Source organism: Ciconia boyciana, chromosome 10 (assembly GCF_034638445.1).
Source record: "Ciconia boyciana chromosome 10, ASM3463844v1, whole genome shotgun sequence".
Taxonomy (NCBI): Eukaryota; Metazoa; Chordata; class Aves; order Ciconiiformes; family Ciconiidae; genus Ciconia; species Ciconia boyciana.
Genome location: NC_132943.1, coordinates 2932136 through 2956946, shown reverse-complemented (window position 1 = coordinate 2956946; position 24811 = coordinate 2932136). Strand labels below are relative to the sequence as shown.

At 44.9% G+C, this 24811-nt stretch overlaps 1 protein-coding gene across 5 annotated transcripts in view; it reads left to right on the top strand.

Annotated features, from left to right (window-relative positions):
* The first annotated feature begins 337 nt into the window (after positions 1-337).
* Positions 338-24811, top strand: part of LYPD6 (LY6/PLAUR domain containing 6) — a 39943-nt gene continuing 15469 nt past the window's right edge. The window contains exons 1-2 of one of the 5 annotated variants that reach the window (XM_072875005.1): positions 395-446; positions 837-1189. The gene's annotated coding sequence lies outside the window, so the exon portion shown is untranslated. Of the gene's footprint in view, positions 447-583; positions 1190-24811 lie in introns of those variants that run through there. The other 4 variants (XM_072875007.1, XM_072875004.1, XM_072875008.1 and 1 more) reach the window with 4 other exon arrangements.

The window sequence follows — 24811 nt, the reverse complement described above, 5'->3', positions numbered from 1 at the left end:
TTTACGCTAGTATGTACAAACAAACGGCTGGTAGTCACGGCTCTTCTTCAGTATTTTATCTAATCTTTGCACTCTCGAGGACAGGGCATTGCTCGTTATCTAAAAGCTACTTAGCTGAGCTAAAATGTGATGTCATGCTTCTCTAAGTACGTGTAGGTATTTATGTTCGGTCTGTTGAGAAACAGACTTGAATATAGTGAGGTATACGTAATTACATTCTTCTAATGATAACAAAACCCACTTGAAATTGGCAAGAGATGAAAACCTGCAGCCTCATATACGGAGTTTTGCTTGAGTAAAGTGTTCCGTAACATTATGCTGGGATAAACCGGCGTGATTCATCGCTGGAAGGACACTCCCAGCTGGAGCAGACAGCAACCCCTCGCTATTGACCCTTGTGAAGAGCGGCATCAGCCTTTCAGAGCGGAAAAGCTGCTGGCAAGAAGGTAACCCCGCAGCCAGGAGTGTCTGTATGTCATATTTGAGTAGCGCTGGCGAAGCGCTCGCTTCGCTCTTCGCGGCGGAGGGCAGCGGCCGTGTCACGCCGTGGCGGGGTGCGAGTCCTCGCCCCTTTTGGCTGCTCTCCCCGAGAGCTTCTCATTCCCCGCGCTTTTGGATTTACGCTTTATTGTCCATAGATTTTTTTTATTATTTTTTTTTTTCTCCTTCCCAAAACAAAGACGACTTGTGTAAGAGAGTAGAATAACAACCTAATTGCTTGATACGTGTATGTGTGCTTGAAATAATCCCGCATCTGATTTTTTAATGAAGCATGAAAGAAAACTAGAGCTCAGCACAATCCCTGCCCAGCGAAGATCCTAATCTTCCCTTTCCAGCAGAGGAGAGCTGCAGCGGGCACGTTCGTTCCATGAACAAGCAGCGTGGCCGGCCCCGGCAGGGAGGTGCACCCCGCCCGCAGCCCCGGGGCCCGCCGCCGGGCCATGGGAGCCGGGCGTCGGTAGAAGGCAGCGACCGGCCGGGGCACCGCGACGGGCCGGGGCACCGCGACCGGCCGGGGGACCGCGACGGGCCGGGGCACCGCGACCGGCCGGGGGACCGCGACGGGCCGGGGCACCGCGACCGGCCGGGGGACCGCGACCGGCCGGCCCCGGGGCCCCGCGTCCGCCGGCGCTGCTGAGGGCGGATGGAGACGCCCTGAGGGGGCCGCCGGAGAACGCGCCCTGCGCAGGTACGCGGCTCCGTGTGCCCTACGGAGAAAATCTCTTCTGTCTAACCTTGTTTTCTGTTGCAGCAGAAATTAAAAAAGCGATCTTCTGAGCCCAAAAGTCGCTTGGGTTGACGTGGAGCCCGGGGAACACCCCGCGGCTCGGGCGCGGCGGGGGCTCGGTCGGGCCGTTCCGCTCCGCGGGTGCCTCAGCCGCCCCGTCCGGGGAGCGGACCCGGACCCCGACCCCGTATTGGCGAGAGGAGCGGCGGGGCCAGCCCCGGGGCGGGGATGGCCGGCGGGGGGGGGGGGGGGTCCCGGCGAGCCCCCACGCGTTTTGGGGGTGACGGCCGGGGCGACAGCACACCCACCCCCCCCACACCCCCTCGCTGCGCGGGCGCGGCGGGACGCGGCCCCGGGGGCTGCACCCCCAACTCCCCGCCAACCCCCCCCACCCCAGAGCCATTATTTTGGGGGGCGGGGGGGCTCCCCTGGCGTGGGGAGCGCGGGGGGCAGCTGGGACCCGGGGCGGGAGCGCCCGGGGAGGAAGGGGCCTCCCGCCGCAGGAGGGTCCGCCCGGGCCCCTCGCCCCCAAGGCGGGCGACGGAGCGGGCAGGGCGGCGGTGTGTCTGCCTGGTCCTGCCCCGCTCCCCGGTGGGGTTCCTGGGATTTAGCAGGAGCCCGTGGGTGTGGTTTTTATTTTATTTTATTTTTTTGGAGGGCCTGCTGATGAAAACGGAGTTCTTTACCAGTTGTTTTCCAAGTAAAAGCGAAGGAAATAATTCCATACGTTGGGAGGCTGCAAAAGAGAACTGCATCGCTGGTGCAAAAGAGCTTCCCGCTCTGCCGTCTCGTTTACAAAAATATCACTATGTAAAAAATTAAGCTACTTCCTTAGACGAAGTTGTGCTTCCAAGTGTAGCCAGTGCATGCGCTCTTTTCTACTAAAATACGCTTTCTTTGGAGGGAATATTAAGTCTCTTAATTATAATTACATTCTGTAGCTAGCGTGATGGAAAACACTAGCTAATATATAAATTACATCACTTGCCAATACAATAGGCAAGCTGTATAATTCTTTCCTACGTCCACGTGATTTCTTTTATATTTTGGAAACTTTTACTTGGTCATGGATATTGACAGGTATGAAAACCTGCCCAAATTGTGGGACGACCTGCAGGAGTATCCGTCGTATTTAATACCGTACATTGTTAGGTGTGTATTTGTTGATTTTTTTTATAGCACCAGAAGTCCAGGCTGCGCAGCGGGGCTGTGGTTCGTCTTTTTTTGTCTAGATGAGATTCGCCGTAAGGCCACGCCAGAGCACAGGACCGAGGGTTCACATGGATTGTGAACTTCCAATGGGCAGAACTGGCACAATATATGTGTTCTCGCTCAGAAAAAAAATATGTTGCCTCAGAGAGCTTGTTCTGTGGAAATTAATGGTAAATAACAAAGATCTCAGTGTGAGCTGGGTGGAGATCCCCAGTGTGGCCATTAACATACCTTTAGAACGATCTTTGTTGAATTTTTTTGCTTTTATCGCTGTGGAAAGCCCGTTTTGCACAGAGATACGACTATCTCGATGCATCAGAGCTCAGGGCCGCTGCTGGAGGTCAGACCGGCTCCTGCCTCCTGCTCCAGCTTCACGGCTGCGGAGCCGCAAGGATTTCAGACCTGCGTCTTTGGCTTTTCTGGCGTGGAAACGCAACGGTGCTGTCCGCTGTGTAACAAGCGCTTAAGGAAGGAGAGCTGAAGTGAAAATGTAGATATTTCTGCTTTGGCAGGCGCTGAGCTTGCAGGCTCCATGCATTGGTAGAGAGGAGGTGTCAGGACGAGGTTTCTTCACTAGATCCGCGTTTGCTTTGCCGTGGAACAAGGTAAAAATAAATCACTGGTGAGGCGCTTACGGATGGGTGATCACTGCAATAATAATAGTGATTTAGCTCGTTAGTACTGCTCAGATAAAATTCCCAACACTCAGCTGATTAGGTATGCAAACACCGAGGACAGGCTTTTAATCAGGCTGGTCCTCGGGTCTAACCCCGCTGCCTCCTGTACGGCCCTGGGAGGTGCCAGCAGGGAGGGAATCCAACCCTTCCAGTTTCCACTGGATTTTTTTAGGCCAGTGCTGAACATAAAAACATTTGAAAAGTCATCCCGGTTGTATTACAGTAGAAGACTTTGCTGTAAATCTAAAACTTTATTTATGCCTCAGTGATCCGCTTGTTTAATTATCTGGCATTCGCGTGTCTGATCTTGAGTCTGATTTCCTCCGACTCCCTGGCGTAAAAGGTAAAGTATAAGTTACAGTGTAGTTTGGAAATAGAATAAATTCTTTTTTCAGTTTTTGCTCATGAGTAGGATTGGGGTTTTCCAATGGAAACCCAAGTCTGAATCCCTTGATTTGTCCAGGCTTCCCACTACCGTTAGAAACTGGATTGATTGGCAAGTATAGGGGTTTAAGGAGTGCTAAAATAATTGCTGTACATCCTTCAAGATGTTATTTAGCCATGTATGAACCTGACCGCAGTAAGCCATAACCCCCCCTCCTCTTCCTGGCCCCCACATTGCTCGTAGTGTCTGTCAAATTGATGTGATGGAATAGGCAGAAGAACTTGCAGGGGTCAAGTGATAAAACAGCCGAGCTTGGGCGACGGTGAACTCTGCAGGAGAGACTGAAGTACGTATTGGCGCAGCTGATGGTCTGGTTCGATAAAGCTCAGTAAAACGTATTTAGTGAAAATGAACTCATTTGCCTTGAAAACAAAGTCTTATTTGAATCCTAGGGTGGCTGCCGTGGTCCCTGGGTAAACCATGGTGTATCTCGATGGCTGATAGGTATCTTCCTTTTGTACGAAGATATTTACTGAGTGAGAATAGCACAAAGTAGGCGGGAAGGTAGAATGGCTGGTACTGCTTTGGCATGCTGAATAGATTTTTGCATTAGACAATACCTTCTTGTGATATCCTTGGTGAGGAAGGACATGAGTACAAATATATCCCATCTTTTTTTCATCTTTTTTTTAAAAATTATTTTGGATTCCATGATTTTTTGGGGAGGATGGGTTAGTTTGAACGACAAGATGGCCTGCTTGTTGGAAAGCCTTCTTTCTCCTATAAAGTGAATACTTCCTCATAGTTTGCCTTGTTGCCAGGTCTTACAATAGCTGTAGTAGACCTTAGATGCCCATTTTTCCCCGGTGAATTTACTGTGTTCTTTGTTGTGTGGTGTGACCTACTCAGAGAGGAGCGTAGTTCTTATCCCTCAGTCGCCATATGTTCGCAGCAATAATCATCGTTTCCCCTAAGTGCCAGTATTTGGTCTGTAGGGCATCCGCGGTACTTTATTGTCTCTGATACAGTTTTTATAAAGCTGCTGTGGAAATTGTGAGGGTTTCACGGTAGAGATGTATATATGTAGGCGGGACTGCTTCATCACGGACCATATATCATCATTAACTTCTTAAATATTTTTAATATTTATATACCAAATAAAATCACGGTTTATCACTTGGTACGTGTTAAAAAAGGGAAAAGTTCTTTATAAACGGTGCTGCCATTTGTACGTTGCACAGCTTTGCGCCTACGTGATCGCCGGTTCAGACCCTTCTTTAGTGCAGCAGGGCGTGATTCGGTCTGAATCCACAATATTGCTATTTATTTGGATCACAACAGTGCCAAGGCAGGGCGTTAAGACTGGGTCTCTCTGAGAAGGGACACTGCAGATGCATGCAGCAGGAGCTGCGCCTCGTGCCAGGAGTTTACTTTGCTGTAGTACCCGGAAAATTCTTCATGGAAACCTTGAAGTTCAATGCTGGGATGTACTTAGGATGAGGACATAAAATATCCTGCGTGCTCCTCCGTCGGCATGTATTTCTGAGTAAGCTGTTGCGGGGGCTTGCCTTGCTGCCTTGCCTGGCTTTATATAAACAGCCAAATATGCTATATAAACTGCTAAATATGGTAGGAAGGGATGGGAGGATTAGAGTCAAATATAACTAAAAGTTTTATTGTGTCCTTTTATGTGTTCATATGGTATATAAAATTCCTGGTGCATTCTCTTTACATTCTAGGGGGTTTATCTGACCTTCCCTTCTTTTCCTATGCAACTGCCTTTCCTTTAATAGAATTACATAGATTTCTGTCATCGAATTCTGCCTGCAATTACTTTCAGTAATCAGTCAACCTACTGCTTTTGTGTGTACCTGCTTTCATCCCATTAGCTGTTACACAGACGAATTACGACTTTTAGGTAGTTGGCTGACTAACTGTCGGATGATTCCTTTGTATACTGAAGGTATTTGGCCGGCAAACTGTTAACGTAAATATTTCAGCATCAGGCGGGTTACAAAATTACTGGGGTTTGTATTGACAAGGATGTTTCCATACTAAGGGATATGCTGTGCAAAAGAAGAAAAGTATGTAAACAGATTAACAGACCAAATTATTGAGATTCAGAAATCAGTTTCTAGTGCAGTGAATAAAATCATCCTGGAAAACTGGAAGTCACGCAAACAGGGTATTTTCCTGGTATTTTATATTCAGAAATGCTGCATACTCATGACCTTGCCTGATTTCAAGCTTATTAGATATGACTATGAAGTGCCCAAGGGCAATTAAAAAAATTCCTCAAAACAAAAAAGCTTTTTACAGGAATTTATATGAATTGCTGCTGTGTTAGTGTTTGATTTTTTTTTTTAAGCCCCCCCAATAGCTGGAAACTGCTAACTCCAGTGCCCATTCCCTTTCACTGTTATCATTCCTTTATTCATGGAGAGATTTTCAGATTAAATCACTTCGCGATGCAAGTCCACGCTGTTTTCCAGCACTGGTACTGAAGCGCCATGGGGGTGATTACAGCTTGTTGTCCTTTTATGCCATGATATTCACAGTACTGTTACGGAAATCAATGTTTTTTTGTCTGGGTGGTGGCGGGAGGGGCCTGACAAGCTCATTTCAGGAGTTTAATCAGCTGTAGGATGGATGTTTTTAAGTCAGTAACGTGTGTCTGCAGCTGTGCTTTGGAAGGTAAGGTAAAGGTATGCCATAAAGGTTTCAGTCACCTGAAAATAAGGCTGGTAGGAAGGAGAAGGACAATCAAACAAAAATATTCTTCACTTAAACCACTGGATTTTTCTTTGCCAGCTCCAAGCTTTCTTGTGCAGATTTTCCCTTGTTTGTTGTTTCATATTGACGTGCGTGATTTTTGAAGTAAACGAAGTAGATTCAGCTAGGTTACTTTTCAGCTGTTATTTTTGCATAATTGGATAAAAGCTAATTTGAGCAACTGTGTGTATAACCAGTTTCCCAAAATAGCGCTGATGTGAGTGGAAACAATAGCTCTTGTTTCCAGAATAATGGAAGTCCTTGATAAAATTTTAGTATCTTAAGATACCGCTCTGTGCATCTGTTGCTAAAGTCATACGGTCTCATGGGCTTCCACCCACCAAAATGCCAAGGAGCAGCAGTTTAATTTCAGCATCCCAAATAAACTCGAACCTTTTCATCTGGCGCTCGCCTTTCCGGTGAGTGCATGCGCTTTCTTTGAACGCAATAGGCAGAAACAATATCCGATGGGGTGGCCAGTGATATGTTGTGATATGTTTAACTCTGTCTCATGCATGTTGTGAGGGATGAAACACGTGATGCTCATGTTTGTTTTGGAAAGGCTTCCCTGAATTACAGCGATGCTCACTTTGTTTGAGTTGATCAGTAAAGTGTGTTTAGGCAGAATAATCGGTTTGATAGTTCTGATGTGCACGTGCAGTTGATATAGACTTGATTCATATATGTTGTATAAATACCCGTCTCATGGTATTTGCTGGAGTGTCGCCACGTAAGGTTTACGGCACTTCTGTAGGTCTAAATACATGAAATAAAATAGACCATTTGAATTTTCATAAACAAGGCAAACCTTCAGATGAAGACGGTTTTGACATGCGCACTAGTGGGTTTTCATGACCAGTTTGGCTAATACTGTTATTGTGGTATTGGGCATGTTTAAATATTTAATGAAGTTTAAGTTATTTTTACATGTTTTAATTTTACTGCATCTATTGAGCTCTTTGTCTTTGTGGATGCTGATGATCAAAAGCATCCTCAGACTTTTCCGGCCTTAAATATTTAGCCAAGGGAGTTTGTTTTCGTGGGATTCCTGTGTTAATATAACAAGAGTCTAAAGCTAAACCAGTACAGGGCTGGATTTCGTAGAAATCCCTACTGGTTTTAGAGCACTCTTTCCAGACAAACATTTGGGGCTAAACTGCCGAGGAAGCAGATGCCAGTCTGCAGATATTAAGAGTTAATATCTCTTGAGATGTGTTCATTCTCTTAAGGAGCTTCCAGCCCCCAGCGAGGCTTCGTGGGAGCGAGATAAGAGGGGCTGGCGAGGGTGGTGGCCAGCGCCTTCGGTCAGGGGGTCGAGCAGCGCTGGAGGAGCGGGTGAGCGTAGGGTAGGGATACGGATACGTCTGTCTTGTGTGGAGCCAACTGTAAACGTTGAACTTGAACCCTGTGTCATTGGGATAACGGCTGTGACTTTGGGTAGGTTTACGTAGCTTCTGAACGAGCTCATTTGGCGGATAATAATTGCGGTGCTTCAGAGCATCCAAGGGAGTCAACTACAAGAAGTAGTTTGGGGGGAGTGAAAATTTTATTGATTCCTCCCAGCCCAGGAAGAGACTAAGTGTCCTTGTCCTCCTCTCTGCTGAATGAGGAATGTCTGTGCACGCATATATGTGTGTGTGTGTATATATATATATTTGCTAGTTGGTCTTCAAGGATCGAAAAAATTTTAAAGTTGTTTTATCAGCATCGGGCAAGCTGCTATGTAAGTATGAAACTTTCATTGTTATTAAGTTTTTTTCAACAAGAGTTTAGCTTGCTTATGCCAAACTGTACAGTTACTTTAACATAGAGTACAGAGTTTTTTGTGGTTTTAAAATGTTTTTAAAATTCTTATCGTAATTTTCTTATTTTTTCCCAGATAAAAGAGGTTTTAAACAGCTTCTACCTCAGTATACCTTGGTTCTAGATCTGGTATTCGAATGGCACAAAGGAAAAAGACTTTCTCATTGGTTTTTGTTCTTGTGAGCGTTTTTCTGTGGTACTGCTTTATTGAGCAAATTTCAGTTCAGGCAGTGAAGAGCTTTGTTAAACCAATGAATTTTTACCCACAGGGGTAGAATTTTATATACGCTAAAATACTTTCTCTGGGAATAACATTTGGTGTTATTGAGTTTGGTGTTCAGACAACAAACCTCTGGCTTTCTGGAACAGGTGAAATAAAAACCTTTGAGTATGACCCAGTTTGACAGCAAACTAGCCAGCAACATGCATTGCCCCAAGTAAACCATGAGCCCCATGTCTGATGAAGCTTGCTTTCTTACGGCTTTGTGTCTTATGTTGGTTTGTGGTTTGTAATTCAATTTTTTCCATGATCAGGGGACCTGAATGTTTTCTCTGTTTCTTTCTCTGTTGGGTTTGGGGGTTTTTTTTGTTTGTTTTTGGGGGAGGTTTGGTGGTTTTTTGGGTTGGGGGTTTTTTGTGTCTAATGAGGTACGAATGCAAGCGGCAGTGTTTCCTTACCTGAGGCACTTGGAGGATGTTTCCAGTGTGTGTTCACTAATTTCCCAGCCTCTACCTCCACGTCCAGCCTGGCCGAATGCCACCGATGGGTCTGAGCATTGCTTTGGATGGAGAAGGGAGCAGAAAGGCATATAACGACACACGCTCCCGTACGATGGCAAAAGCCTCCTTTCCCTAGGAAATCATGCTGAAGATGGGATCAAAAGAAGAAGGATGATAAAAAAGAGAGAGATGCAGTTAACATAGACTGCATCAGGTTGCTTTTCTGCCCATCTCCGGTGAAAGGGTACAAAAATGGTAGGGTAACCATTGGGGGACTCAGCGAGTGCATTGACTGGTGGTGGGATTTGAGGTGGGAAATCCTCGCATATGGAGCTGGGTGTTGTTTCCCTCACCTTGAAAGTCTCGTGTCATTAAAACTTTTTAGCATTTCTAATAATATAAAAACACTTATTTCCTAGCTGGCTCTTAAATGCCTTTTAGTGGATTAGTTTGAATCACATCAACTAAGAGCTTGATCATCTGCCAGCCACTAGAGTTGGGCCAAAGCTTTGTAAATTAATGAGCTCAAGGTGATTAGTACAGGTTTTGGTGCTTTGGACCATGCACCAAATCATTGCCATGCAAGGTGTGTCTGGCTGTACGTCTGTCACTTCTTTTTTTTCCCCTTTTAATTCTTGTGCTGTGAAGGAGTTTGCCTGGCTTGGCAGTCAAAATAAATGTGAAGGGCTCTGTCTGATGCCACTGAATGAAAATTATATTGACGTTCCAAAAAGTAGGATCAACGTTATAACCACTGCTTTGTTATAGAGACGCTTATTGCTACGATAATTCTTACTCTGATCTCGATTCAAGACTGGTGTGTGTTTAGCGGGTTGTATCTGGTATCCATTCACAGGACATGTTATGGGAAGAGGTTTTAAAGTCTTGCAGCAATGCTCCTGTGCTGCTATGGTGAATGGACAAATGTCTTTGTACAAAGGTGTTGGTACATCTATGGAATAGAGCTGCAGAAAGCTACACAGAGCTCCTGCGGACACGAGCGCATCGTGCTGATTAACTGTTGGCTGTCAGTCAGTCAAGGAGAGGAACTGAGCTGTTGCTGTTACCCAACAGGGAAGTTCTGGCGATGCCTTTAGCACATGCATTTTCTGTAGAATTTTTAAAAAATATAGTAACTTTCGGTAAAATGTAGCTTTCTTTGTAAGCAGGAAAAACTCTTGCATTTCATAAGCTCTCAGACAGCTTCAGATGATGGAAAAATGACGTGCACTGGATATCCAAATTCACTCTGGCATTTGTGGCGCAATGACCGTTTGATTTGGCAATGGAGGCTCACCTTCCTGAGGCTCGTCCCATACCTGCTTGCTAGCTTGCACACAGCATCTTCAGGAACAGAGAGCTCTTCCACACCGAAAGCCATTTAGTCGATTTTTGTCCCCGTTGGGGAGTACTTGATGACTGTGTTCGTTGATGCCAGCCTTTGTCTTCACTCTGTTTTTCTCTCCGACATAATTGCTTTTCTGAGATCTTTACAATCCTCTTCTTTCCACGCATGTCTGAAAACGGTTTACATTTGTTGGATATCATAAGCTTTCTTGAGGGAGGATTATTTTCAAGGTGATTTGTCTTGAAATGATTGCATGTGCTTTCAGCAGCTGTCAACAGCATCTGGCAGGGCTGGACCACAAGTTACCAGTCTTAGCTAGGTCTGTCTGAGCACCATTAATTTGTTGGATTTTTCACATTATTCTCAAGCGTTTCAAGTAAGAATTTAATATCAGCTTGCTCTTTTCAAATCCAAAATACCTGCAGATCTGTGTCAGTTAACTTGGTATTTCTCAGGGAACTTTGTCTTGCAACAGTTCCATTAAAATTGGTTCATTATTCAGGGGTGGGGCTGTAACTGTGGTCTGTAGTGGGGCACTAAGTCTCCTTGTACCTCTGGGAGGTGTAAGTATATTTATTTTGTCAGTCCTTGGTTGCCCCATCTCCTGGGGTTCAGGTCCATATTGTCGGACTCACCGGACACGGGAGATATTTGGGGTCCGCGCATGGTTGTTCATGCAGCAGCCGCCTTGCGCTGCTTGGCGGCTGGAAGAGCAGCTAGGTGCCGCTGAAATATTAGAAAAGTCATGTCCCATGGGCAGACCCTGCAAGACATGAGACTTGGCTGTATAATACAGCACTTCCTGTGTCACCTGAAATTTTTTGGTCCTCTGATCCTTAAAATGACACACTGGGATTGCTAAAAGAAAGCATCACCATCACCAGATCTTGGGCCATCTTTCACTGCCACTGCTGAGCCCAGCTCAGGCTGCGTGAGATGAACCTACCAAACCTGGTCCTTCAGGGGTGGCATCTTCCACGATCGATGCTCAGGGACTGTTGGGTGATAACAGAGTGTGTTTGTGCAGGTAAAATGTTGTTCAAGTTAAGCAGCCATTGGCCTTGGCGTGAATTGTAACATCTACTTTGCAGATTCTCTCCGAATCTGACCCATAATCATACTCTTGATTTAATTGTGGTTAAAGCTCCCGGGTGTCTACAGCTATCAGGGCTGGTTGGCAGTGGTGTTAAATTAAGATCCAAATGATTTCTCGTAATTCAAAACAGTGACTCCTCTGTCTCCAGTTGGGGTTTGAGGTTATGTCTTCTCCCCCATGCCATGTGCTCCACATCTGGGAAATGAGCAGCTGGGCAGGAATGTCCTGTGGTGGGCAGATCTGAGCTGGTGGTTCGCTGCCTGCCGCTGTTTTGAAGTCTCTCCGTCTGTCTGCGCTGACTTAAATATAGCCACATTATGTAAGAGCCCACACTGTATTTTGTTCTATGCGTGTAGAAGCTGATAGTGTGATAAGATGGTAACTGTGCCTTGAGTTGGACATATATATTTCTATTAACCCTGAGGGCAGCGTTGTAAAAGTGCTCTTTTGTTTCCAGTTTAGCACAGGAAGCTCATTTTGGCTTCATTTAATATTACCACTCAAACTGGCGGGGAATCAGAAATTTAGTTACATGACATCATATCTCTGGCACAGCAGCATGGCTTGGAGCTGCATAGAAACCAACCCCCCTGATACTAAATCAAAAATGGAAATATCTGAGCGAGTCTGTCATAACAAGAGAAGGTTGTATGGCATGTTTTTTATTTCTAATCTTCTGCTTCGAGAAGAAAGACTAAATTTTCTGAACTGTTGCAATGATCTGGATACCAGAGTATAAGCAAGCACAGGGGCTGAGGTTACGGGTTTTGTGCTCTGGGGATGGGTGCCTGCCCCGTCCCCCCCCGCTGCTGTCGGGGCCGAAAATTCGCCTGATCTCTCGGTGCGGTGCCTCCGCTTTGGCCTGGGTCTGCCCATTTACTGCAGAATCGTAATCATGAAGATTGCATGTGTTTCGACTTAGGCTAAAAAAAAAATAATAAATTACGCTGGCAGATAAGAACATGTAGGGGTTTAGCTTGCAAGAGTTGTAGCTACTTTGTTTCTGGTGTAAAATTGATTTTATTTTTTTTTTAGCCAAAAGAATATAAAACAAAGACTTAAACCACTGATTATTTTGTTTTCTCAGGTGAATAATTTTCATGGCTACAGTGTGCAAAGTGTTAGGCTTTTATAGGGGGTGAGTCTGGAGGAAACAAATCCCTGGTGGAGGGGTGAGACCCTTTTTTTGCTTTCCTGTTAGTTTTATTGCATAGGGGAGAGGGCATGGATGTGCACAGAGAGTAAATATAAGAGCAGACTCTACAAACTTCTTTCTCTTAACATTTTTATCATGAGCAATGTTGTGGGTTTTTTTTTTTCCCCTCCACAGGAGCATCCGTAGAGCAATAGGTGTCAGCTTGTTCTGGAGGAGTCGGCTCTGGTGCCCGTCTTCCTTGTAAACAAAGCTGTAGCAGAAAGAGCAGACACCTGATCAGACGTGGAAACCTGTTTCCTAATTAATTCCTGATGCTTCTCACGCTGCTGTATAACTTTATAAGGAGTTCAGAGAGATACTGTTCCCCTGGTTCGGGAGGCTTGGTTACTGCGTGCCTTATCCTGCCGTATCTCGCCAGGCCTAGATTTCTTCGGTTACCTGTCCCCTCTCTGCAGAAAGGTATATTTTTAAAAGAGCTTGTTGTATTGTGAGGGGTTTTGTACGCTGCAGACAAGGGACCTGGCTGACGGTGGGTGAGAGTGTGATGATTTCTTAGTGCCAGACCCGACGGCACTGCTTTGGCTCCAGTGCTTGGATGAATGGGATGTGAGCAAACTACTTTAACCGTGTATTCATAATTGTGGTGCTCGGAGCTGCGGCTGCAATTATGAGCTTATGTGTGAAGCTGCTGTGGGTGTAGGAGGTGCCAGGTCCGGGTGGGTGCTGCAGCTCTGTGGGAGCACGGCTGAGCTGGCACCAGTCTTCGCTCAGGCTTTGTGGGAGGATTTTCATCTCGCCATGAAAAGCCCTATAGAGCAGGTATTTGAGGTCAGCGGAAGGTTTTCTTGCTGACCCAATGTCATTGCGTCCCGCCCCAGCATACCGCAGGAAAACAGAGCAGGTGAAGTGTCTTCTCGTGGGAATTTCTGGTTTCCACACTTTTTTGGAGTTGGCAACGCTTTATACTTAAATGTAGAAGCAAACCCTGCAGACTTCCACCGAGAGGAGCATTGAGGGTGTAATCACTGAGATAACCCCACATTTTTCAGTGTGTGCACTGCTACCAGTGATCCCTGCGTGCAAATGTCGGCCTGGAGCAGGAGCTGTGTGTGCCCACGAGTGCCCGTGCCGTGGGCATCCTTGCACGGTGCGGTCTTGGCCGCCGCCTGCTCGCGTGGCTCTCCCAGATGATGCCCGGGCACGATGCTGGGGCTAAGGAGGGCCACGCACCGCTATCACTGGCCACCCCTTCTTGGCTTTCTCTTGGCCCACTTTATCTGTGGGAGTAGGTGTAGCCCCCATGTATTGGGGAGTGCAGAATCCATGAGCAAAGCTTTCTGTTGACATAACAGTACATATATATGTGTGTGTGTGTATATACACACACACACATTTATATATACACACACCTTGAATTATATGCTTTACATAAGCTTAAAGAGAATAATTTACTTGCTGCACAGGTACTAGCCATTTATTGAAAATATAGAAATATGTGAGAGAGACATCTCTGGATAAGCATTAATTTTTTTTTTTTTAGCCCAGAACTCTTAACCCCACTGAGTTATTTAGGGTGACTAATTATTGGAAGTGGGATCTGCCAGTGAAGGAATCACGGGTAATGAATTGGTTTTCATAGTAAAAAAAGAAGGAAACAAATAGGAAAGGGGAACAGGAGTGGGATGACTTTTCAAAAATTATATGGAAAGATTCAAGATACCAAAGGGGAAGGTTCCCCGGTCAAGGTTCTCTGGTCCTTTGGAGGTGGCAGGTGTTGGGGTGAACGGGCAGCCGATGGTGAGCCTCACTCACCGGCTTGGCACTGTTTCGTCTCGCCCCTGTGGCCCCTGCCCAGGATTATGATCGATAATCACTGCAACCAGCAATGACATGCTGGCACGTGCTAACGACGGGCCTTGGTTTCTGAGTATCACCAGAGTTGACTTCACTCATGAGTTGTATGGAAACGGTCAACCGTTCGTTGTGGTCAACCGAAAGTGCCTGGAGCTTGCAGCAAGGTCCCCAGTGCGGTGACTTCCCTGCCGTGCTGCAGAAGCTGGGGCTCTTCTCTGGACGTAACAGATTTCCATTGCACTTCCCATGGTGGAATTTTATCGGATAATCTTGCTGTCTCTTTATAGTGCTGGTTTGCTCCATAATAGAGTCTCGCTTTTTATAGTTCTTTTTTTAGTGTCTTTCTGGCGTTGGTAGTTTGAAATCTTTACAGCTAGTGCATGTTTTACTTAAAAGGAGAACAGAAATGCCATTTTTTCTTTAGTTAGGACCCAACATGGATTTAAGCATGTAGATGGGTTTACAGCCAGTGACTTGTGACATAATGAGACATTATGGAAATTAAATCAGTCTTTCCGTGCCAAAATGTGTACCTGTTGGTGAGTATGGTGGGGATGATCCTAGATGTTGTCGAGTAATCTGTATTTTATCTATAATATTCTTGGAAAGGCCATCATTCCCTGTAAGAACCTTGGCCCGATTTAATTTTTCATGAGGTCTCAATTACATATAAAAGAGAAATTAACTAAAATAGTGCCATAGAAAGCAATTTGGAATTCCTCTCATCAGACATGTTCTCATGTATCCTTTGGACCAGTAAGATTTTTGAATTTTCAGCCCATTTGCTAGTTAGTTTCTCTGTTGGCTTTAGGGCATAAACTTCTATCATACTTTATTCTAGGCTGATTTAAATTTTTTTTTTCAGGTTTTCAATGATCTGTAAAATCTTTCAAATAGGCAGTTCTTACTAGTGCTTGACTTATTGTCTGGATTTTTTTTTTTTTGTCTGTCTTTTCAAATAATGGTGTGGGCCACGTTTGTGGGCCTGGTTGTGCTGTCAGCTGTATGTCTTGCACAGCAGTGCTGGCTGTGCTGACCCATGGGCCATGCTTCGTTAATGCAAAGGAGCCTTCAGCCTTTTGGAGGAGGTTTCTCCATGCTTAGGGAGGTCTTTGCTAGGAAAGAAGTATAAAGAAATATAATGATATTGGCCTAAGTGGGAAAGCAAAACTGTACAAAGTTTCGGTTCAAATGTTTTAAAGAAAATGGTTTTATTTTGTCTTAAATACTCCTTTGTCTTCGTTGTGGTAAAAATATAGCAGTGTTGTGGCTATGAGTGTGGAGTGTCTTTGCTAGGAGCCTATTTTCTCCCAAGGCCGGAGGAAGAGATGTCCTCTCAGGCTCATTATTTATAGCGGTATATGCTTACTGTCAGCATTGGAAGTAATTGTCAAAAAAGGTCAATTTTAGAGAAATTAGTAGATGAAGAGCAGTGTATTTTCAAGTCAGATCAACATTTCACTGATCAGACATGGATTCCTCAACAAGTTGGGGGTAGGACTGAGAGTGGAGATCAAGTCTAATGAAAACCAGTAAATCATGGTCTTCCAGCAGTGAAAATGTCAGCGGTGACGTAATGAAAGCTATATATTGTGGCCTGTGGAATGCCAGATGATTCATGTGTGAAAATTAAGCAACTGGTTAAACTGGGGGGGCACATTTTGAAAACTACGTCTGCTTTTAGCATGTTCTGTAGGTAAGTGTTTAAGGCAGATGAGTTGGAGCATGATTTTGAGGTATTCTTCAGCTATGCTGGAGATAACATCTCTTAGCTGGCAGACACTTGAATTACTGAAGGTACTCCATAAACACTCTGTACCTTGGGAAAGTGGACTTTCTAATGCCAAGATGATGAGGCATTTGGATCTAGCAACAGGCACAGCAGATGAAGAGATAAACGAAGGAGCAGAAGAGCCTGCAGTGAAGCTTGATCTCCAGGAGGTGAGAGGTTTGATGGAGCAGATTGAAGGTGGAGCAGGAGGAGGTCTGCCTTAGCTCCCAGTTGCTGATATTGAATACACTATTTAATATCATATATAATATTTGCCATCTGGTGAACTAATGATATTAAAGCATCTCAGCTGAATGAAATGGACAGTGGCAGAGATGACAGTGCATGGAAAGGTGGTGGGCGGAAGGTGTTGACAAAGGTGTCAGGGCAAACGCACGAGGCATCAGGGTGTGGGGCTGGTTACAGCTGAAGGCAAAGGGGGGATGAGGATGTCAAAACCCCGCAGAGGCTTCCTGACCACCCTGCATGGGAGCCTGCCCCAGCTGGGCTTATCAGAGGCACAAGACCGAAGGGGTGACAACTCCTATGTTGCAGAGATGTTCCAGGATGGAGGGAGAAATTATTTTTTGAAGTTTAAAGTTCAACTAATACCAAGTAGAGGTTATGTTTTAATTTGTGTACTGAAGATTGGTAAAGTTGCCAAGCAATACATACTGACCCAGTGTGACCAGCTGCAAAATGACCTATGGGGGTGCCTGCTCCAGTTTACCCCAGTGAAGCAAGTCAAGAGAGACCCATACCTGTTTGTACAGCTGTGCCTCTGCGAGAGCGGGGCTACAGAGGCAGGACAGCAGACCCATTAGCTTCTGCATTTTCCTCATTTTCTTATAGGGTGAAGTGTAAAGAGACGACGTAAAATTGTTCAGCGAATGTGGTTTTTCTCTCCATCCTGGACAACCCAATCTCTTCACACCTCAGCTCCTGTTCCTTTTCTCTGCTGATCTCAGGCAACGTCCAACCCTTCGTCCTGGCTCCCAGGCTCTTGCTTTAGTGTGCTTCACTCTCCTGATTTTTGTTTGTTTCAGTTTTATTACCAGAACCAGGGTTTACCTGTTACTGTGGGCACCGGGTGGTGGTCCCGTGACTCTCAGGATCTAGCCCACCAAGTCTTCCTCTAACGTCCCCAGTGGTCTTCCTGCCCCCTTTTCCTCTTAGCCCTTTTTTAGGTAGCTTTATTCATGTATGCATTATTTCTGCCATGAGACGAAATGAATGTATGAATATAATTTTGTTATTTTGGGAAAATATCAGCTAGCCAGGCACCGTAGTTTCAGGGAGATTCACTTTTTCTATCCTTGTGCACTGTTGTTATTTGAAGCTAACCATGAATCGACACAGTAAATAACCGACAAGCTCCAGGTAATTATTTCTGATGGGTTAACATAACGATTGGAAGCAAAAAATAAACCACCACAAAACAAAACAAAACAACCCAGCAAAAACAACCAAAAAATCCTTTTCTGACATTGCTTACAAATGAATAGGTCTGTTTTTGTGAGAAACCCGGGAGGATGAGAGCCTGGTTTTGTGCTAGCAGCGATTCTAGCGCAACAGTGTTTACCTCTGTGCAGTATCTTGATTTACTGTTATTAAGAAAGAACAAATATAAATATATGCATTAGCTTTATGACATGGTAGCAGATAATTAGTGATCATGGGAATGTTTCCCTGTTTAACCGTGTCATATAACAACAGTATTTTTGATGAGAAAGTTGCATTATGCCCGTATCCTTGCTTATGCCATTTGTACGCAGTAAAATGGAGGAATGATTGACAGTGATTAGCTAGAAGTGAAATGTAGGGAGGGTACAGAGCTTGTATGAAAACCAAATGAAAAATTAAATGCACAAGGAAACTGGTGCAAGAGGGAACGAATATGCCTCTGCTTTAGCCCTGGAGTTTTCTGCCTACAGTTAATTCACTTTATAAGCGGTTGCCTCCAAACTGAGCTCTGAACAGCAAAGTGCTTCCGATCACTTGAGCTTCAGAAAGATGAATTAAAACTCGCATTAATTCAGCTATTCAGCTTGCGTTATGAATAGCATATACCAAGGTGCAGCAGACGATACCGCTCTGGCAGACTCCGTTTCAGTCGGATTGCAGGGCAAGTTCATCTGTTAATTGTAATGGCATTAACAAGGGCGCGTGACTATTGCAGAGGAGCTTTCTGTCAAAGCAGAGGGTAAAGAACTTTCTGTAGGAAGGCAAGTATATACTGCTGCTCCGCTTCATGGGCCACGTATGTGCAGACACGTACCAGGGAGCACCCTGAGGTTTCCATCTCAGAAACATCCGCCGAAACCCAACGGTGCAGCGTTGGAAGCCTGAAACGGTCACCGGAGTGGTGGCTAAAATGAGGATGGCATTTTATAGCTTCCCATCATGGTGGAGATGATAGTTTTCTTTTAATTGGCTTTTTTTTTTTCACCAACAAGTTAGAAGAATAAAGGAATTGCGTGGCTTTTTCTGGGAGGAGAAGTGCCAAATAATTAATTGGCCATTGAATTCAAGTAACACTTGAAAGTCTTATGAAGCAGAGGGGGGGTTGTTTGTTTTGGGTTATGCTGGGTTTTGTTTTTCTGGAAAAGGTATTGAAAATCTGAATGAATTAATGATGGTAGTGTTTGTTTACTCCATGGATTAACTAGACAGCTGAAAGAACACTAATTAGTTCTAGCTGGGGTTTCTTTTACATGACTTTAATGATATGTAGCTTTTCTAATGTTTATACCAAATAAAATATGCATTAAAATCAGAGGGATGGCAGTGGACTAACTTTGAGAAAAGCTTTATGAGAAAAGTATTTGAATTTCAGTATCACATGATGGAAATATAAAATCAGATTAATTTTGCTCTTTTAAGGTAACTAACTATGGAAATTTCTGCAAAGAGAGATTTCCTACGAAGTCTGTTGTAGTCCTTGTGGAGCAAAGGGTGGCAGTACAAATAAGAAAATAGTGCAAGAGAAAGGTCTTATTTATTTGATGCACAAACCAGGTTTTGGATACCACCTCTGACTCGGCTAGATGTGGACGCACACAAACATGAGCTACTTTTTTCTACCAAGAGAAAAATGAGAATGAGATACTTATCTAAAGGATCATTGTGCGAGGCTTGGGTCGTTGTTCATTAAACTTTATGTCGGTGCCGAAAGCGTATAGCTGGGAGCAGTCAGCCCATTCCCAATTATTTCCCTGAGGGTTTGCTGCTGCCATCGGCGCGGCGTCTTCTGCAGCTCAGTTTGAGATGTGCTCTTTGGAAATGAGCAAAAGCAGACGTGTTGTCCTCAAACGTGTCCCCTCCCTTTGTGGCTTGCCGGGATTTTCGATGCCTTGTGCCAACGGGAATTCACGCGTGGGTCGGGAAATAAAAAATGGGATGAACTTCGGGTGAACTGCCAGGGCAACGGAGCCCTTCTGCAGCCTAATCTGTGCGGGTCTGGGGCTGGAACAATACCACCTGGTGTTCATTAACTACTACACAAATACGTTAAATTGTGGAAAAAACATGGCATTACAGTGTGAATGGGCAAAGCAAGAGAGTTCATTAATATCTCACCCGTTGTGAGGAATAGTAACGGCCCAATCCTGTTTACACTGATTTTGGTGAAAAAGCTCCGTTTCTCTTCTGCAAGGGGAAAGCTCAAGTTTTGAATTAGTTCATAACAATAAAATCTCATTTCCACAATATCGTGTTTTCAGGGCTGATCTCTGAACTTCTACAAAGCTCGCTTTGGGTCGATGCCGAGCAGTCTGTGACTCGGTGCCTAATCTAGCATGTCAAATGTGCGGGGTGATGTCCGAGAAGAACTGTCACAAATCGCTCTGGAGAGCTGAGGGGGAAGGCATCAGCAGAGCGAGGACACAATAGTGCAGATTGATGTATGGTTTTATTAAAGCACAGTTTGTTGCATGACGGGCAAGCGTTTTGGCTCACTCTTTAACGTCTTCTGCAGTGTTTAATACAAGAAGTTTCTTGTTGTCAATACTTTTGGTACAAAAATGCTGGAAATACTTGCAGGAAAGTGGAAAAAAATAAGTTTTTTGAAGAGCGTTTGAAGATGCTCTTTTCACCAATTAGATTTTGGGATGTCACGAAGCTGTTTTTTTAATTCGGCCCAGGCATGCTTGGTTAATTGGGTAGAACTCATTTTTGTAATCAGAAGGGTTCGGTGCTTTGGCTCTTTGCTTTGGTCTCTCCCCAATTATTCTGTGTAACAGTCTCCTTTCACAGCCAGAGCCATAATCCTGCCCATTCGAAAACGGCAGGTTTGTTTGGAGACCTTTTTCCACAAAATCCTACCAACCCTCTCTTGCAATTTTTTACAACCTGAAATGTTTGTTGCTGTAGCACAAATAGACTGTTCGGTGAGCTTACCCAGGACTGACCTCGGGCTAAGCAGTCGTTCCTTTGATCCTTTAGAAATACTGAGTTTGTGCTGATGATCTTCCTGGTCTCTAGACTGTCCCAATTTTCTAGACTTAATAAAAATGTAACCTTAAAAGCTTAGCGGACCATCTCATTCTTTTAAAACTGCTGTGTATATGTATGTGCTAGCCTGGTACATAGACTAGAAAACTATTTTATTGACAAGCTTCATGTCTTGGTTGCAGATTAGATCATTTGCCAGCTATCTCTTCGTAAGCATGGGATACGTTCTCCTGGGTTTTTTTATTTCACTTGTCTTTTTGGCATCTCTTATTCTTTGGCTACATTTTGTTTGGTAACACGTTGCAATATTTTTCCCTTTTTCCTAGCAGTTGCATTGCACAGTCGTATGGTCAGTGCTTCCCCGTGTTGTTAAGTGGAATGCTCTTATGTATTGGGTTAAATGTGAATAGGAAAGATGGCCTAGGATGATCCCAATTGCTGTTGCCATACCGAGCCTCACTAAAATTTAACTTACTGCATAGGCTCAGGACCTCGTTTTCCTTTTCCCTGGGAGACCACCACCACCCTGCCCGCTGCCCACACCGTTTCACCATGTAGCCACCAACCCTGGACCGCAGTTGCAGCCTCCCTGCCCGAAAAACCCTTCCCCGGGTGCCCTGGGGCTGGCTGCACAGAGCCCTGCACCTCCTTTTTCTATGAGACTTTCACAAGGAGCGCAAAGGAGCCGTATGCAACGTGTGGTCCGCACAAATAGCGTCCCTGCCTCGGAGAGAGGAGCCCTTTCAGTGGCCCCAGTCAACTTAAATCTTTATTTAGGAAATAATTTACCTCCCTCTCTTCCCCTTTGCAGAGGGGCCCGGCCACTGGAACTCAACGAATGTTTTTTTGCTTCTTATTAGCAGGAAAATCCCAGGATTTCTGTGCTCACGCATGGTTTCCTTATCCTCCGTCTGCGTGGAGCCGGGCTGTCTGGGGGCTCCCCGCACATTGAGGTCAGCCCATGTGCCGTGGGACACGGGAGGGGCGAGCACCGGCTTCCGAGCTTCCCAAAGTGATCCAAATCCTGATCTTACGCATCCCGTTGAGTTCAGGGCTCGCTGCCCCTGCTGCCTCTATTGCATGCCATGCAAAATCCTGGGGGATAGGGCTTGAAATGATTTATTAGATCATCCATGTCCATCTTGCTGCTAATCCAGAAGTGTTCAGAGTCACAGTCTTGAATATTACGTGTAATTTAAAAAAAATGGTGGTGTCCCTGCACCACTGTGTGTTATATATGGTGGTGTGAAATGGGGATGAGTTATGTCTAACTTTGAATATCTTGCCTTCTCAGTTTGACAATTAATTTGCATAAATTGTATTTTCTCATATGAACATCCTGGCCTGCCTGAATTTTAAGCTAACTTTTTTTCTGTCGTTTATGCCAAATATTAAGTCTCTTAAATACTCAAGTGAAATATATCTGTTTCATCTCTCCTCTGTGTTTATCATGAACCCGAACTATCCCCTGGGGATGCATGAATGTAAAGGACATTTTACTACAACTCATTAAAAGATGAGGGATTTGTAGAGGTCCTAAGAAAAGTTAAGCTTTCCCGAGTCAGACTGAAAACAGAAATAATACAGGTTGAAAATAGAAGCAATGTGGGACTTCTAAAATAATCGTGAAATCGCATCGTGTTAAAGATTAAATTGCATCTGAGGGAAGATGGCGTGAGAAGGAACATATTGCACCCCCCTTCACTTCCCCAGGACGTGGGCTTTTAGCTCAATGAACTACAGGCTTTGTAATTAGCAGCAAGGCGATTAGATCGTCTACATTTCTGGGAGTAATTTGTGCAGTAATTGCGTTCCATTGTTTAATTACTCATGCTTGCTGTAATTGAGGAGAGGTAGCGAACACCTTCACAAGAGCTCCTACAGGTTCCTTAGATAGAAGTTGCATGTGCTTCACTACATCCCCTATTATCAGGAGGGTAACATATATTTAACCATTCCCAGGGCCAAACCACAAAGAAAATTCTCTAAATGGCAAGTGGAAAGAAGCTGGATTTGAAGGCGATTCAAACGAATTCCATTTTTTGTTCAAAATCTTTCTGATGTTTTTGTTAGGAACCAAAAGGCAGGAAATAATAAACAGAATAGATCAAAAAGAAAGAGGTTAATAATTCAGCAGGATAGGGATGGAGGGGGAAAATTGCACTTAGAGCTGGCAAAGTTGCAAATAGTCTCTGGGATTGCTGCTCAGGATCCTGCACAGCTGGTAGATGGGAAAACTTCCATTGCAATTTGGATTTGTCTTTGGACAGTGATGACATTACACAGAGATGAATTTGACATTACACAGATAGAGATGTGGGGGTCTGTTTTTGAAGCTGTAGAGAGATGCAAATGAATACATATATTAGAGTTTCAATAGTGGAAATGCCAACCTGTAGCTTTATGTGGGCTGGAAGAAAGGCAGGAGGAAATGTAAAGAACAGTGAATTGACTCTTGCAGTTGTTGGGAAAGGCACATTGGTGATGTGCATAAGGAGGAACTACCGCTGGGTAAACTTTGCATCCAGGAACAGCTCTTCCAGCATTGCCACACTGGTTGTAGCTCCTTTGACTTGGTTTATCACTGATGAATCATCATCATAACGGAGTCGATGGATGGTCCAGCTGACCTTGCGCAGTTCAACTTGCAAGAGCAAATTACTTGAGCTGTGGTTTTTGCAGTTTCTCACAGATGTTGCTGCCTTGGCATGCTGCGCTTGATACTTTAGGGCTGATATGTCTACTGCCTGCGGAGAGGGAGCTTTTATTTGCTTTTACTATTTTCTCTGAAGGAAGTGTTGCTTTAGGGCGCTCCGAGTTGGAGGCTCTTCCAAGTGAAGAGATAAGAGAAAATATCTTCAAGATGAAATGAGGTAGTAAGCTATAAAACTTGGACACGTGGCTCAGGCAGCGAGGAGGAGATGTAGGAGGAAGGTGGAGCCGAGATGTCAGCAGAAGCACGAAGCTCGTGTGAGACTGGGCCACCTCCCTCTGCATCAGATGTCCAGGGAGAGCCGGGCAATGCTTCATCTCCCGCGGGAGGGAGCGTGTGCTCTACTCACACAAGGAGGAAAACCACAGAAATGCCCACAAACCAGGAATTCCTTCATGCCTGGCTTTGGCCAGATGGTTGTACAGGAAGATTTGGTGTCTGATTTTTTTTTTTTCTCCTGAAATGCTGCAACATTTGCTGCAACCTTGCAGCCGGCAGCAGCCCCAGCTCGTGGCTGTCGGTGAAGACAAGCTAGCAGGTATCTACTGAGCTTGTGAGAGGGACAGGAGGGACAAATACATCCTCACAAATAACGGTCCTCTCCGACAACATGTCTCCCCCAGAACTGGAGGTCTGACGTTTCGCAGCGCCTTTGCTCGAGGGGTCCCTGGTCCTTCCTTGGAGGACGGGGACCTTCCATTGTCCCCGGCACTGGTGACAGCGAGGACGACATGTCGCCACTCTAATGAGACCTGACAAATGGGCAACTGGGCTGCCGCTTAGGGAATTTAATGGTTAATTTCCATAGCGCCGTGTCAGGGCAAAGGGCAGGAAGAAGTAATCCTGCTGCAGAGCAGGGATGGGGATGCCTTTCCGTCTGAAAGGTGCTGGTGAAGCTGGAAAGATTGAGTTAACTAGGATTTCTGTGTCAGCGCCCAAGACCTTTTATAAACAGACTGTATGATCTAAATACCATGTGACTATTTCCCCTAACTGCAATCCCGTATCAAATTCAGAGTGGGCCATGCCATGTTCTGTTAGGTTGGTGCATGCACGAGAGGCTACTGCATCTGGAAGGGAGCCGAGTTGATTCAGAAGGAAAAAATGCGTGCCCGTACGGTGGAGAACAAGTCCGCTCTGCGAGCAGCAGTGTAGCACTGGAGTCGCTGATATGTCAGCAATCACGGTTTGAAAATATATTTTTGTACAACGTTTGGCAGTTTTGGCTGAAAGCCATGGACTAAAAGGGGCTTGTGAGCGAAAGAAAAAGTCTCCATGCCCTTGATGAAGCTTCTTAGGGCTTATAGGCTTCATGAAGAGAAGTCATCTTTGCAGAAAATGTCATTTTGGAGGATTTTGGGGAAAAAAGTGTAACTGAAAACAATTTTTTGTCGAACGTCTGCAGGTTTTAAGACAGTGCATCCATACATATATACCCTTCCTTTAAAAACAAAAAAGTGATTACATTTTATTTTTATGTGTGGGTGTAGAAACAGAGAGAACGAGTGCGTTCACAGAATTACTGTGCTGAACAGTAATTATTGAATATGTTTGATTTTATTCAAAATAGATTTTGATATTCCACTCTCTGTGAAATATCAGTATTACCTCAAACATCAACGAA